This window comes from Bubalus bubalis, chromosome 1 (assembly GCF_019923935.1).
Source record: "Bubalus bubalis isolate 160015118507 breed Murrah chromosome 1, NDDB_SH_1, whole genome shotgun sequence".
Taxonomy (NCBI): Eukaryota; Metazoa; Chordata; class Mammalia; order Artiodactyla; family Bovidae; genus Bubalus; species Bubalus bubalis.
The window spans coordinates 121421094-121435472 of NC_059157.1; positions in this window are offsets into that span (position 1 = coordinate 121421094).

The following is a 14379-nucleotide window of genomic DNA, read 5'->3' on the forward strand; positions in this document are numbered from 1 at the left end:
ACAATTTGATCTCTGGTTCCTCTGCCTTTTCTAAAACCAGCTTGAACATCAGGAAGTTCACGGTTCACATATTGCTGAAGCCTGGCTTGGAGAATTTTGAGCATTACTTTCCTAGCGTGTGAGATGAGTGCAATTTTGCAGTAGTTTGAGCATTTTTTGGCATTGCCTTTCTTTGGGATTGCAATGAAAACTGACCTTTTCCAGTCCTGTGGCCACTGCTGAGTTTTCCAGATTTACTGAATCCTAAGTACATAGAATAGTGTTGGCATATAATAACTGTTCATGAAACGTGTATTGAATACATTGTTGAATAAAGTATTTGGTAAAGAAGTATTAAAATGCTGATCAAACAATATTTTTAAAGTAAATTTCTTAATATTTTCTTTTCAAAAATGAGTTTTAAGAAAAAAAATCTAGATTGTAGACATCTAAAACTGTCTAGATTGTAGACATCCTTGAAAAGATTTAGAGAAACAACTAGGTTAAAAAGACAGAACTCTAACTTTGCCAAGAAGAAACTTTAACTTATTTATAACCACGTCCTGAAGTCCAACTTTTGCTTATGGGGCATTTATTTCTTACATACAAATACATTTCTTAAGTGAAAAAATAAGGACCATAAAAAGTAAGTATGGATACCACTGTCATTTGGGAGATTTTTCATGGCTGCCACGAGAGTGCAGGCAAGAGACAACAATGAAGAAAGTGAGTCTACATGGAGCCAGAGCAAGGGACTCTCATCCAAGAGACTTGGCAGCAACTAGGATAAGATGTCAACAGGCTTCACATCCAGGGATGGTAAGTACACTGGCACAGGTTCTGACTATGCAAGGAGGAGGATCATGACCTAAGACAGAGCTAAAGCAAGATATAGCAATGTGAGCTGTAGTAAAATATTCCTAGCCTTGGGGGGAAAAATCTTGTGTGATAGAGTTACTATCATTAGTTCCACTAATTTATATATATGCACACACACACACATATATATGAAATGATCTGCAAATTGTATAAATAATAAATCTCTCATAAAACACAATTCCATTTTTTTAATGAACTCAGGTACATTTGTGATTCATATATAAAATTTTTTATAAACATTACTAAGATCAGCATAACTTTCTGTGTATATATTTTTTTTCAACCAAAAGTTACTGCAAACAATATGAATGAAGGAAGGTCTAAATTAAAAGATCTTCCACCTAGAAAAGCTTGGAATGCACTCTTAAAGATGAACTGCATACTCAGTTTTTCTGCAGGAGACCCATAATTTAGGAATCTTCTTTCTCCATGTTATTTTCCCCATGATACCTATAACTAAAAGGGCAAGACTATAAATTCAAGTTGAGAGAAGGAAACAGGATAAACTTGTGTTAACTCAAGTTGTTAGCACTGTAATGGCCTTAGAAGATTCTTGGATAAATACATCTAAGGAATTTCTGTCATGTTACACACTTGTGAAATTTCTTCAATACTTTGTTTGGTTCTATGTAAAGAATGCTTGAAGTATTAAAGGTGTTCTGTGCTACAGAGAGCTTTAGTAAAGGTATAAAAATATGAATAAGAAGTTTAAACATTGATTACAGTGGCTACCTCTGAGTAGAGGAGGAGGGGAAGGAATAAGGAATGCAGAAGATTGTGAGCTGTAGATTATATTTGCAAAAATGACCAAAATCTTGGTTCCTATCATACATGCCCTCTTACATAATGACATTATAGACCTTCATCAACACATGGAGTCTAATTCTCCTCCCATTGAATCTGGGCTGGATCTGTGACTACATTGACTAGTAAAATGCAGCAGAAGTAACATTCTGAGACTTGAAAGCCCTGGCATTAAGACTAGGCAATTTCTGCTTTGATGCTCTGAGAGAAGTAAGTTGCCTTGTAAGAAATGTGACTATCTGAACAGCTCCATGCTGTGTGAAGCTCATCTAGCCATGTGGAGAGGCTATCTGTAGGGGAACAAAGATCCCAAGCCTGAACCCCTAATGGAGCTCCCAAGTGACAGCTAACACCAAGAAGACTGCCAAGCATTTTGAAAATGAATCTGTGATTCCATTTTGATTTCAAGATTTTGGATCAATTTCACTATCATTATTCGGCATTCTTTATCAGGTAGATTCCCTATCTCTTTTGTTTGGTTTGGTGGGCATTTATCCTGTTCCTTTACATGCTGGGTATTCCTCTGTCTCTTCATCTTGTTTAAATTGCTGAGTTTGGGGTGTCCTTTCTGTATTCTGGCAGTTTGTGGAGTTCTCTTTATTGTGGCGTTTCCTCACTGTGTGTGGGTTTCTACAGGTGGCTTGTCAAGGTTTCTTGGTTAGGGAAGCTTGTGTCGGTGTTCTGGTGGGTGGAGCTGGATTTCTTCTCTCTGGAGTGCAATGAAGTTGTCCAGTAATGAGTTATGAGATGTCTATGGTTTTGGGGTGACTTTGGGCAGCCTGTATCTTGGAGCTCAGGGCTGTGTTCCTGTGTTGCTGGAGAATTTGCTTGGTATGTCTTGCCCTGGAACTTGTTGGCCCTTGTGTGGTGCTTGGTTTCAGTGTAGGTATGGAGGCGTTTGATGAGCTCCTGTCAATTAATGTTCCCTGGAGTCAAGAGTTCCCTGGAGTCAGGGTTTGGGCTTAAGCCTCCTGCTTCCAGTTATCGGTCTTTTTTTTACAGTAGTTTCAAAACTTCTCCTTCTATACAGCACCGGATTGAGAAGATGCAAGAAAGGTTTAACAAGGACCTAGAAGAAATAAAGAAGAGTCAATATATAATGAATAATGCAATAAATGATATCAAAAACACTCTGGAGGCAACAAATAGTAGAATAACAGAGGCAGAAGATAGGATTAGTGAATTTGAAGATAGAATGCTAGAAATAAGTGAATCAGAGAGGATAAAAGAAAAACAAATTAAAAGAAATGAGGACAATCTCAGAGACCTCCAGGACAATATTAAACGCTACAACATTCAAATCATAGGGGTCCCAGAAGAAGAAGACAAAAAGAAAGACCATGAGAAAATACTTGAGGGCATAATAGTTGAAAACTTCCCTAAAATGGGGAAGGAAATAATCACCCAAGTCCAAGAAACCCAGAGATTCCCAAACAGGATAAACCCAAGGCGAAACACCCCAAGACACATATTAATCCAATTAACAAAGATCAAACACAAAGAACAAATATTAAAAGCAGCAAGGGAAAAGCAACAAATAACACACAAGGGAATTCCCATAAGGATAACAGCTGATCTTTCAATAGAAACTCTTCAAGTCAAGAGGGAATGGCAAGACATACTTAAAGTGATGAAAGAAAATAACCTACAGCCCAGATTATTGTACCCAACAAGGATCTCATTCAAATATGAAGGAGAAATCAAAAGCTTTACAGACAAGCAAAAGCTGAGAGAATTCAGCACCACCAAACCAGCTCTCCAACAAATACTAAAGGATATTCTCTAGACAGGAAACACAAAAATGGTGTATAAATTCGAACCCAAAACAATAAAGTAAATGGCAACGGGATCATGCTTATCAATAATTACCTTAAACGTAAATGGGTTGAATGCCCCAACCAAAAGACAAAGACTGGCTGAATGGATACAAAAACAAGACCCCTACATATGCTGCCTACAAGAGACCCACCTCAAAACAGGGGACACATACAGACAGAAAGTGAAGGGCTGGAAAAAGATTTTCCATGCAAATAGGGATCAAAAGAAAGCAGGAGTAGCAATACTCATATCAGATAAAATAGACTTTAAAACAAAGGCTGTGAAAAGAGACAAAGACAGTCACTACATAATGATCAAAGGATCAATCCAAGAAGAAGATATAACAATTATAAATATATATGCACCCAACACGGGAGCACCACAATATGTAAGACAAATGCTAACAAGTATGAAAGGAGAAATTAACAATAACACAATAATAGTGGGAGACTTTAATACCCCACTCACACCTATGGATAGATCAACTAAACAGAAAATTAACAAGGAAACACAAACTTTAAACGATACAATAGACCAGTTAGACCTAACTGATATCTATAGGACATTTCATCCCCAAACAATGAATTTCACCTTTTTCTCAAGCACACATGGAACCTTCTCCAGGATAGATCACATCCTGGGCCATAAATCTAGCCTTGGTAAATTCAAAAAAAAAATGAAATCATTCCAAGCATCTTTTCTGACCACAATGCAGTAAGATTAGATCTCAATTACAGGAGAAAAACTATTAAAAATTCCAACATATGGAGGCTGAACAACACACTGCTGAATAACCAACAAATCACAGAAGAAATCAAAAAAGAAATCAAAATTTGCATAGAAAGGAATGAAAATGAAAACACAACAACTCAAAACCTGTGGGACACTGTAAAAGCAGTGCTAAGGGGAAAGTTCATAGCAATACAGGCATACCTCAAGAAACAAGAAAAAAGTCAAATAAATAACCTAACTCTACACCTAAAGTAACTAGAAAAAGAAGAAATTAAGAACCCCAGGGTTAGTAGAAGGAAAGAAATCTTAAAAATTAGGGCAGAAATAAATGCAAAAGAAACAAAAGAGACCATAGCAAAAATCAACAAAGCCAAAAGCTGATTCTTTGAAAGAATAAATAAAATTGACAAACCATTAGCCAGACTCATCAAGAAACAAAGGGAGAAAAATCAAATCAATAAAATTAGAAATGAAAATGGAGAGATCACAACAGACAACACAGAAATACAAAGGATCAAAAGAGACTACTATCAGCAATTATATGGCAATAAATTGGACAACGTGGAAGAAATGGACAAATTCTTAGAAAAATACAACTTTCCAAAACTGGACCAGGAAGAAATAGAAAATCTTAACAGACCCATCACAAGCACAGAAATTGAAACTGTAATCAAAAATCTTCCAGCAAACAAAAGCCCAGGTCCAGACGGCTTCACAGCTGAATTCTACCAAAAATTTAGAGAAGAGCTAACACCTATCCTACTCAAACTCTTCCAGAAAATTGCAGAGGATGGTAAACTTCCAAACTCATTGTATGAGGCCACCATCACCCTAATACCAAAACCTGACAAAGATGCCACAAAAAAAGAAAACTACAGGCCAATATCACTGATGAACATAGATGCAAAAATCCTTAACAAAGTTCTAGCAATCAGAATCCAACAACACATTAAAAAGATCATACACCATGACCAAGTGGGCTTTATCCCAGGGATGCAAGGATTCTTCAATATCCGCAAATCAATCAATGTAGTACACCACATTAACAAATTGAAAAATAAAAACCATATGATTATCTCAATAGATGCAGAGAAAGCCTTTGACAAAATTCAACATCCATTTATGATCAAAACTCTCCAGAAAGCAGGAATAGAAGGAACATACCTCAACATAATAAAAGCTATATATGACAAACCCACAGCAAACATTATCCTCAATGGTGAAAACTTGAAAGCATTTCCTCTAAAGTCAGGAACAAGACAAGGGTGCCCACTTTCACCATTACTATTCAACATAGTTTTGGAAGTTTCGACCACAGCAATCAGAGTAGAAAAAGAAATAAAAGGAATCCAAATTGGAAAAGAAGAAGTAAAACTCTCACTGTTTGCAGATGACATCATCCTCTACATAGAGAACCCTAAAGACTCCACCAGAAAATTACTAGAACTAATCAATGAATATAGTAAAGTTGCAGGATATAAAATCAACACACAGAAATCCCTTGCATTCCTATACACTAATAATGAGAACATAGAAAGAGAAATTAAGGAAACAATCCCATTCACCATTGCAATTAAAATAATAAAATACTTAAGAATATATCTACCTAAAGAAACTAAAGACCTATATATAGAAAACTATAAAACACTGGTGAAAGAAATCAAAGAGGACACTAATAGATGATGAAATATACCATGTTCATGGATTGGAAGATTCAATATAGTGAAAATGAGTATACTACCCAAAGCAATTTATAGATTCAATGCAATACCTATCAAGCTACCAACGGTATTCTTCACAGAGCTAGAACAAATAATTTCACAATTTGTATGGAAATATAAAAAACCTCAAATAGCCAAAGCTATCTTGAGAAAGAAGAATGGAACTGGAGGAATCAACCTGCCTGACTTCAGGCTCTACTACAAAGCCACAATCATCAAGACAGTATGGTACTGGCACAAAGACAGAAATATAGATCAATGGAACAAAATAGAAAGCCCAGAGATAAATCCATGCACCTATGCACATCTTATCTTTGACAAAGGAGGCAAAAATATACAATGGAGAAAAGACAATCTCTTTAACAAGTGGTGCTGGGAAAACTGGTCAACCACTTGTAAAAGAATGAAACTAGAGCACTTTCTAACACCATACACAAAAATAAACTCAAAATGGATTAAAGATCTCAATGTAAGACCAGAAACTATAAAACTCCTAGAGGAGAACATAGGCAAAACACTCTCCGACATACATCACAGCAGGATCCTCTATGACCCACCTCCCAGAATATTGGAAATAAAAGCAAAAACAAACAAATGGGACCTAATTAAACTTAAAAGTTTCTGCACAACAAAGGAAACTATAAGCAAGGTGAAAAGACAGCCTTCAGAATGGGAGAAAATAATAGCAAATGAAGCAACTGACAAACAACTAACCTCAAAAATATACAAGCAACTCCTACAGCTCAACTCCAGAAAAATAAATAACCCAATCAAAAAATGGGCCAAAGAACTAAATAGACATTTCTCCAAAGAAGACATACAGATGGCTAACAAACACATGAAAAGATGCTCAACATCACTCATTATCAGAGAAATGCAAATCAAAAGCACTATGAGGTACCATTTCACGCCAGTCAGAATGGCTGCGATCCAAAAGTCTACAAGTAATAAATGCTGGAGAGGGTGTGGAGAAAAGGGAACCCTCTTACCCTGTTGGTGGGAATGCAAACTAGTACAGCCACTACGGAGAACAGTGTGGAGATTCCTTAAAAACCTGGAAATAGAACTGCCTTATGATCCAGCAATCCCACTGCTGGGCATACACACTGAGGAAACCAGAATTGAAAGAGACACGTGTACCCCAGTGTTCATCGCAGCACTGTTTATAATAGCTAGGACATGGAAGCAACCTAGATGTCCATCAGCAGATGAATGGATAAGAAAGCTGTGGTACATATACACAATGGAGTATTACTCAGCCATTAAAAAGAATACATTTGAATCAGTTCTAATGAGGTGGATGAAACTGGAGCCTATTATACAGAGTGAAGTAAGGCAGAAAGAAAAACACCAATACAGTATACTAACGCATATATATGGAATTTATAAAGATGGTAACAATAACCCTGTATACGAGACAGCAAAAGAGACACAGATGTATAGAACAGTCTTTTGGACTCTGTGGGAGAGGGTGAGGGTGGGATGAGTTGGGAGAATGGCATTGAAACATGTATAATATCATATATGAAACGAGTCGCCAGTCCAGGTTTGATGCACGATACTGGATGCTTGGGGCTGGTGCACTGGGACGACCCAGAGGGATGATATGGGGAGGGAGGAGGGAGGAGGGTTCAGGATGGGGAACACATGTATACCTGTGGCGATTCATTTCGATATATGGCAAAACCAATACAATATTGTAAAGTTAAAAAATAAAATGAAATTAAAAAAAAGAAAATGAATCTTCAAAATCCAGTTGAGACATTCCAGATAAAATCATATGGGACAGAGATAAACTGTCTTCACTAATCTGGAGCAATTTGTCAAAAAGTGGAAGTGATAGTTGTTCAATTGTGTCTGACTCTTTGTGACCCCATTGACTGTAGCCCACCAGGCTCTTCTGTCCATAGCATTTCCCAGGCAAGAATACTAGAGTGGGTTGCCATTTCCTTCTCCAGAGGATCTACATGACCTGTGGATCAAACCTTCATATCCTGCATTGCAGGCAGATTCTTTACTGTCTGAGCCACCAGGGAAGCCCTCAATTTGCTGAATATCGAATAAAGAAATGAATGTTATTGTTTACAATTAAGAAGCTGTAGAATGATATATTGTGCTCAGTTGCTTCAGTTGTGTCTGACTCTTTGCAACACCATTGACTATAGCCTCTCAAGCTCCTGTGTCCATGGGATTTTCCAGGCAATACTGGAGTGTATTGCCACGTCCTCCTCCATGGGATCTTCTCAACCCAGGGATCAAACGTGAGTTTCCTGCATCTCCTCCACTGCAGGTAGATTCTTTACCACTGAGCCATTAGAGAAGCCCAAAGTGGTATATACAGCAGTAAATAACCAAAAGAGTGTATTTCAATTATATCTGTAAAAGTTTCGATTCTTTGAGAAAAAAGCCACATATTTGAAGCTAGTATGGAAAAATACTGACTTTGGTCTGGGTGTGGTGATATTTTCCATTTTTTTCTTTACATATAAAATATTACATATTTCATCATTCAAAATTTAAAAGCTTATTTAGACTTGCACTTCTTGCTGGGATAGAGTCAATAGTTCCAAGCATGTCCTCCCTCCATAAACGAGTATAATTTTGGAGAAAACATATGTGGCAAATGTTTTAAAGTCCTGGGCTTTAGGCAATATGATCCCTGGGAGAAGACAAATACGTGAATGAGTTCCCATGCTCTTATTAACTTTTTAATTTGGTACAATTTTCCAACTTTTTTTTTTTCTCTTTTTTTTAATTTTATTTTTTAACTTTACAATATTGTATTGGTTTTGCCATATATCAACATGAATCTGCCCATCCTGAACCCTCCTCCCTCCTCCCTCCCCATACCATCCTTCTGAGTCGTCCCAGTGCACCAGCCCCAAGCATCCAGTATTGTGCATCGAACCTGGACTGGCGACTCGTTTAATATATGATATTATACATGTTTCAATGCCATTCTCCCAAATCATCCCACCCTCTCCCTCTCCCACAGAGTCCACAAGACTGTTCTATACATCAGTGTCTCTTTTGCTGAACTTTTATAAAGGGAGTGGAGTCCCAGTACTCTCTCTGGGGAATAGAGTTCAGGGCTTCTGACACATTTAGAACTTGTGGGGCAGGGGATTGAAGAAGCAGGAACTGCACACAGGAGTTCCCAAGTCCTTGATCAAAGCCGGCATTGCATATCTGTCTGATGAAACCAACCCTATGAGGCCTAACAGAAAGCAGCATGCACAAAATAGAGGACAGAATGGCCATTCTAGAGGGCACCAGATGCAGGAAAATGTTCAAGATCCACCGACAGTGGAGAGATCTCATTAACACATCTGGTATTCAGGTAAGCTACCAAAAAGGCCATAAATTATATGGATAGCCTACTTGTAAAAAGTGTTCTGTAGCTAATCTAATCTAACACACTCTAAAACCAAACTTTGACAGAAAGAACTTCTAGCATATAACTGCCTGCTGAAACAAAACTCAACAGTCATTTAAAAAAAAAAAAAAGTTAATTTAACCCAGATTCTTTACAATGTATCATTCAAAATGTTCATGAGGAAAGAAAAGTTTTCCCACCCAAAATTACTAGACAGGTAAAAGAGTAGGAAAATGTGATGAAAAATCCAGAAAACGGCAATCAGAGGAAACAAACACCAAGATGACTCAGATGTTGAATTTAGCAGTCAAGGACATAAAAGGACTATTTTTAGCAGTTATTAGAAATATTTTTAAGGACTTAGAGCAAAATATGTGGTCATTATGAATAAATAGCTAGAAACTCTCAGTTGTTCAGTCACTAAGTCATGTCCAACTCTTCTGCAACCTCATACACGGTAGCCTACCATGCTCCTTTGTCCATTGGATTTCCCAGTCAAGAATACTGGCCTGGGTTGCATTTCCTTCTGCAGGCCATCTTCCCAACTCAGGGATCAAACCTGCATCTCCTGCATTAGCAGGCAGATTCTTTACCACTAAGCCACCAGGGAAGCCGAGAAACTCAGTAGTGAAATCAAAATTATACAAAAAAAACAGTGAACAAATATAGAATTTTAGCAGATAAAAACCAAAAACTTAAATGGAAATCCTAGAAACAAAAATTACAATTTCTAAAGTGAAAAAAAAAAAATCACTGATGGACTTAATGATATATTGGAGATGGCAGATACAGACTCAGTGAACTTGAGAACAGATGAATAGAAATTATTTAATCAGAAAAAGAGAGAAAACAGATTTCTTTTTTTAAAAAAAGCCCTTATTACCGGTGGAATAATACCATACTGTTTATAACACAGGGGCTTAAGGAAACAAGATAGGAGAGAAAGATAATGAGGCCAAAAAAAAAAAAAAAAAAGAAAAAACCCTTGAGAAAATAATGGTTGAAAATTTCCCAGATTTTATTTCAAAGCATCAGTCTACAGGTCCATGAAGCTCAGGAAAACCCAGGGAGAAATACAAAGAAAAAGCATTTAAACCACTTTAGTCAAAATGGGTGACAACCACAGAGGAACAGAAAATCTTCAAAACATCCAAAGAAAAATGACATGTTATTGGGCTAGGCAAAAAGTTGGTTTGGGTTTTTCCATAACATTGTATGGAAAAACCTAAAAGAAGTTTTTGACCAATCCAATATATACAAGGGAAAAGGTATGTAAATGATGACTGACTTCTAGCTAGAAACAATACAGGTCAGAAAATAAAAATTACAACTGTAAAGTAATAACAACAAATACCTATCAAATGAATATTCAATATGTTACAAAATGGCACTTCAAAAATAAAATAAACGGTTAAAATAAATAAATTTATATTTAAAATAAAATAAAGTAACTTATTAAAGATGAAAGCTCAGAAAATGAGTAGCCATCATATCTACACTACAAGAAATACTACAAGAAGTTCAAGAGGCTGAAGGAAGACTAGCTTCTTTTCTTTTTTCCTTTATTTTTGTAAAAGACAACTCATTGCTTAAAGCAAACAGTTCATTATAAGAAGTGTTTATAAAGTATTTAAAAATTAGATTCATGATAACAAAAGCATGAAGTAATAGATGGAAAAATGAAACTGAAGTACTATGAGGTTGAAGCGTGAAAAGAGAAGACTTGAATGAATCAGGAGGTGGAAGCATGACCCTATTTATTTTGTGTGTGCAGCATAACACTGAATACAAAACCTGACAAAGATACTATGTGAAGAGAGCAATATAGACCAATAACCCTGATGAAGATAGATGCAAAAGTTCTCAACAAAATATTAGTAGGTCAGTAGAAATATACAAAAGGAATAACACATAGACACCAATTGAAGTTACTTCTAAGAATGTAAAATTGACTTAATATTAAAAAACCAGTCACTGTAACTCAACATCTTGATCATCTCAATATAAAGTATCAAAAATAATCTTGAGAAAATGGAAAACCAATTCATACTTTTAAGAGAAGAGACTCTTACCAGGCCAGGAATATAAAGAAGCCTCTTCAATATTGTAAAAGGTATTTATGAAAAATAAAAAGAAAAAATAGAGGTTCGTGAAATACTTCACTGTTGGCTCCTAAGCTGGGAACAATGAAAGGATATCAATTCTCCTTATTTTTATTCAATATTTTACTGTGCATCATTCCACAGTGCAGTAAGGATAGAAAATAAAGTCCACTTAGATTGGAAAAGAAATAGACTCTAATTATATTTGACATGATCGTGTAAATAGAAATTAGAAGGGAAGCAACTACTGGAAGTGATACATTTAACAAAGGCATAGAGTACAGTTCAACACACAAAAATCGATTGTATTTTTGTATACTAGCAACAATTAGAGAATAAATAATTTTAAATCAATTTCCTATAGCATTACCAGCACTTTATAAGTAAGAAACAATATCAATTCCAAAGGAATTGAAGAGATTTGAAGTGAAGTGAAGTGAAGTTGCTCAGTCGTGTCCGACTCCTTGTGACCCCATGAAGTGTAGCCTACAAGGCTCCTCTGTCCATGGAATTTTTCAGGCAAGAGTACTGGAGTGGGTTGCCATTTCCTTCTCCAGGGGAAGAGATTTGAACCACCCTCAAATATCTAAAAGATCTAAAAGATGTATCCTTTGGCCTTCCCAGGCAAGGCGGGACACCTGGGTTCCATCCCTGGATCAGGAAGATCCCCTGGAGAAGGGAATGGCTACCCACACCAGTATTCTTTCCTGGAGAATTCCATAGACAGAGGAGCCTGGCAGGCTACTCCATGGGGTCACCAAGAGTCGGACACAACTGAACAACTAACACTTTCACTTTCACCCTTTGGATCCACCATGGACTCTTTTGAGGTGCAGGGCTTCCTTGACCTGACTGGATTCATCCAGCCGGACTCAGGTGAGTGAGACTGGCCAGCACAGCAGCACATTGCTGTGTATTTGGTTTCCTTCTTTCCATACCTTACTTTCCCTTTTTGTACCATTTGGGAGGCAAAATAGTACCTCTAAGCCTCTTAAGAGTTTTTGGCTGGGACTCAGAATTAAATTGACATAGACAGATTAACGGAGAAATGTATAAAAATGAATTTAATATGTATTTTACAGGCTAGAGAGCCCTCAAAAGTAACTGAAGATCCAATGAAGCTGTTAGAATTGAATGCATATTTATTCTGAATTGGATGAAGAGTAGTAAATCAAGAGAATGTAGCAAAATAGAGAGGGTAGCAAAATAACTACCCTAGAGCTAGGGTAGTTAATTGAGTAGAAAAGTGACCAGCAAGATAACTGTTAGTTTAACAAGGTTTATTTTTATAGTTTTCTCTCAGATAAGAATGTTACTGTCCTCTTGGTATGAGGAGGACATATGGGGGGTTTATTTCCTGCTTTCAGGAAGAAAAAGAGGAGGGCACAGTATCCATCTTTCACTTGCTTTTAATTTTCAAGTGTCTTTAGCTCAAAATAATCCTTATGTCAAAGTGGCATATTTTAAAGTGGCATATTCTGTCACCCTTCAGTACCCTCCAATAAAACATCAGCATGTAATTTTGCCACAAGTTTTCTTCTGTAAAGTACTTGGTCTAAAACACAGTGTACTGGCATATAGAGGGTATATGGAAATGTCAGCAAGGAACCTATAGGGATAGGTTGAGGCAGGTTAGGCTAGGTCAGGGAGAGCCTTCAGTGTCAATTTCAGCATTCAAAGCAAGCGAAGGTTTCAAGAATCTATGATTCTGTATTCAAACAGAGTGGTCGAAAGGAATTCTGCATCAATAAAGTGACTCGGTGCCTGTCCAGGCATTCATTAGCTAATTAAACTAGGGACTGAAGATTGCTGATTCTTTCTCTTCACATAATTCCTATGAACCTCTCTTTCATTTAATTACATGGGTTGCACTCTCATTCCTGTCAGTAGCCCATCTCTCATGTGCTGGAGAGAAAAGGTCTGCCAGAGGTGAAGCAAAGCTTCTTCAGGGAATTAGTTAATGAGAATTCTGCAGCAACCTCCAGCGTGAAATTTCCCCATCCTTACCGGAGGGGATGATTTAGTGCTTAAGCAGCTAAAGAACCCCAAAGCAGGTCTTTTGTCCATTTATCAATATCTCTATCACGCTTTAGGCAATTTCTGAAACTGATACAAATCTAGTGGTTATTGTATATTTCTGACTTAAATTTGGGCCAGGGCATAAAACAAGAAAAGACATAGACTAAACTAAAAAAATGCATGACAAGCAGATCTTTGCAGGACATTTGGTCCTGTCCAAAATGTCTGTAAGATACTTTGTTGTTGTTTTTATTGTTTGCTCATTAAGTTATATCTGACTCCTTTGCATCCCCGTGGACTGTAGCCCCCGAGGCTCCTCTGGCCTTGGGATAATCCTGGCAAGAATACTGAAGTGAGTTGCCATTTCCTTCTCCAGGGAATCTTCCTGACCCAGGGATCAAACCTGCATCTCCTGCATTGGCAGCTGGATTCTTTACCACTGAGCCACCACGGAAACTCTCTAAGACATTTGGTCCACTAGATATTTGGTCCATGCCAAAATGTTTTTATATTTGCATGACCATTTGGTCCTGTCCAAAACCATTTGGTGTGGACCAAATATGCCATTGGACATTTTAGATAAGAAATGTCTATTAACCCAAACAGATTATCTGCAAGTTGTAAACGTACTAGAGTTAAATCATCATTACACCTAATCTATAGATGATGAAATCTGTGAACAGGTTGACAATTTCTCTGAAGTGAATTTGTGCTCTTTATGTTCTTATGTTAATGTAGTCCTTCTTTATTTTATAGGGTAAGTTAGGGAAAAGATAAACAATATATACATAACTTGTTTTTGTTGAATTTATGTACAATGGAGTTTTGAGGTTAATATTTGATATTAATATTATATATACACTGCATTAAAGGTGTCTTAATTTGCTTTCAGTAGAAGTGCACCTTTAGACAAGGATTCAATAAAAGTAGTTTATTTGGGAGGAAATAC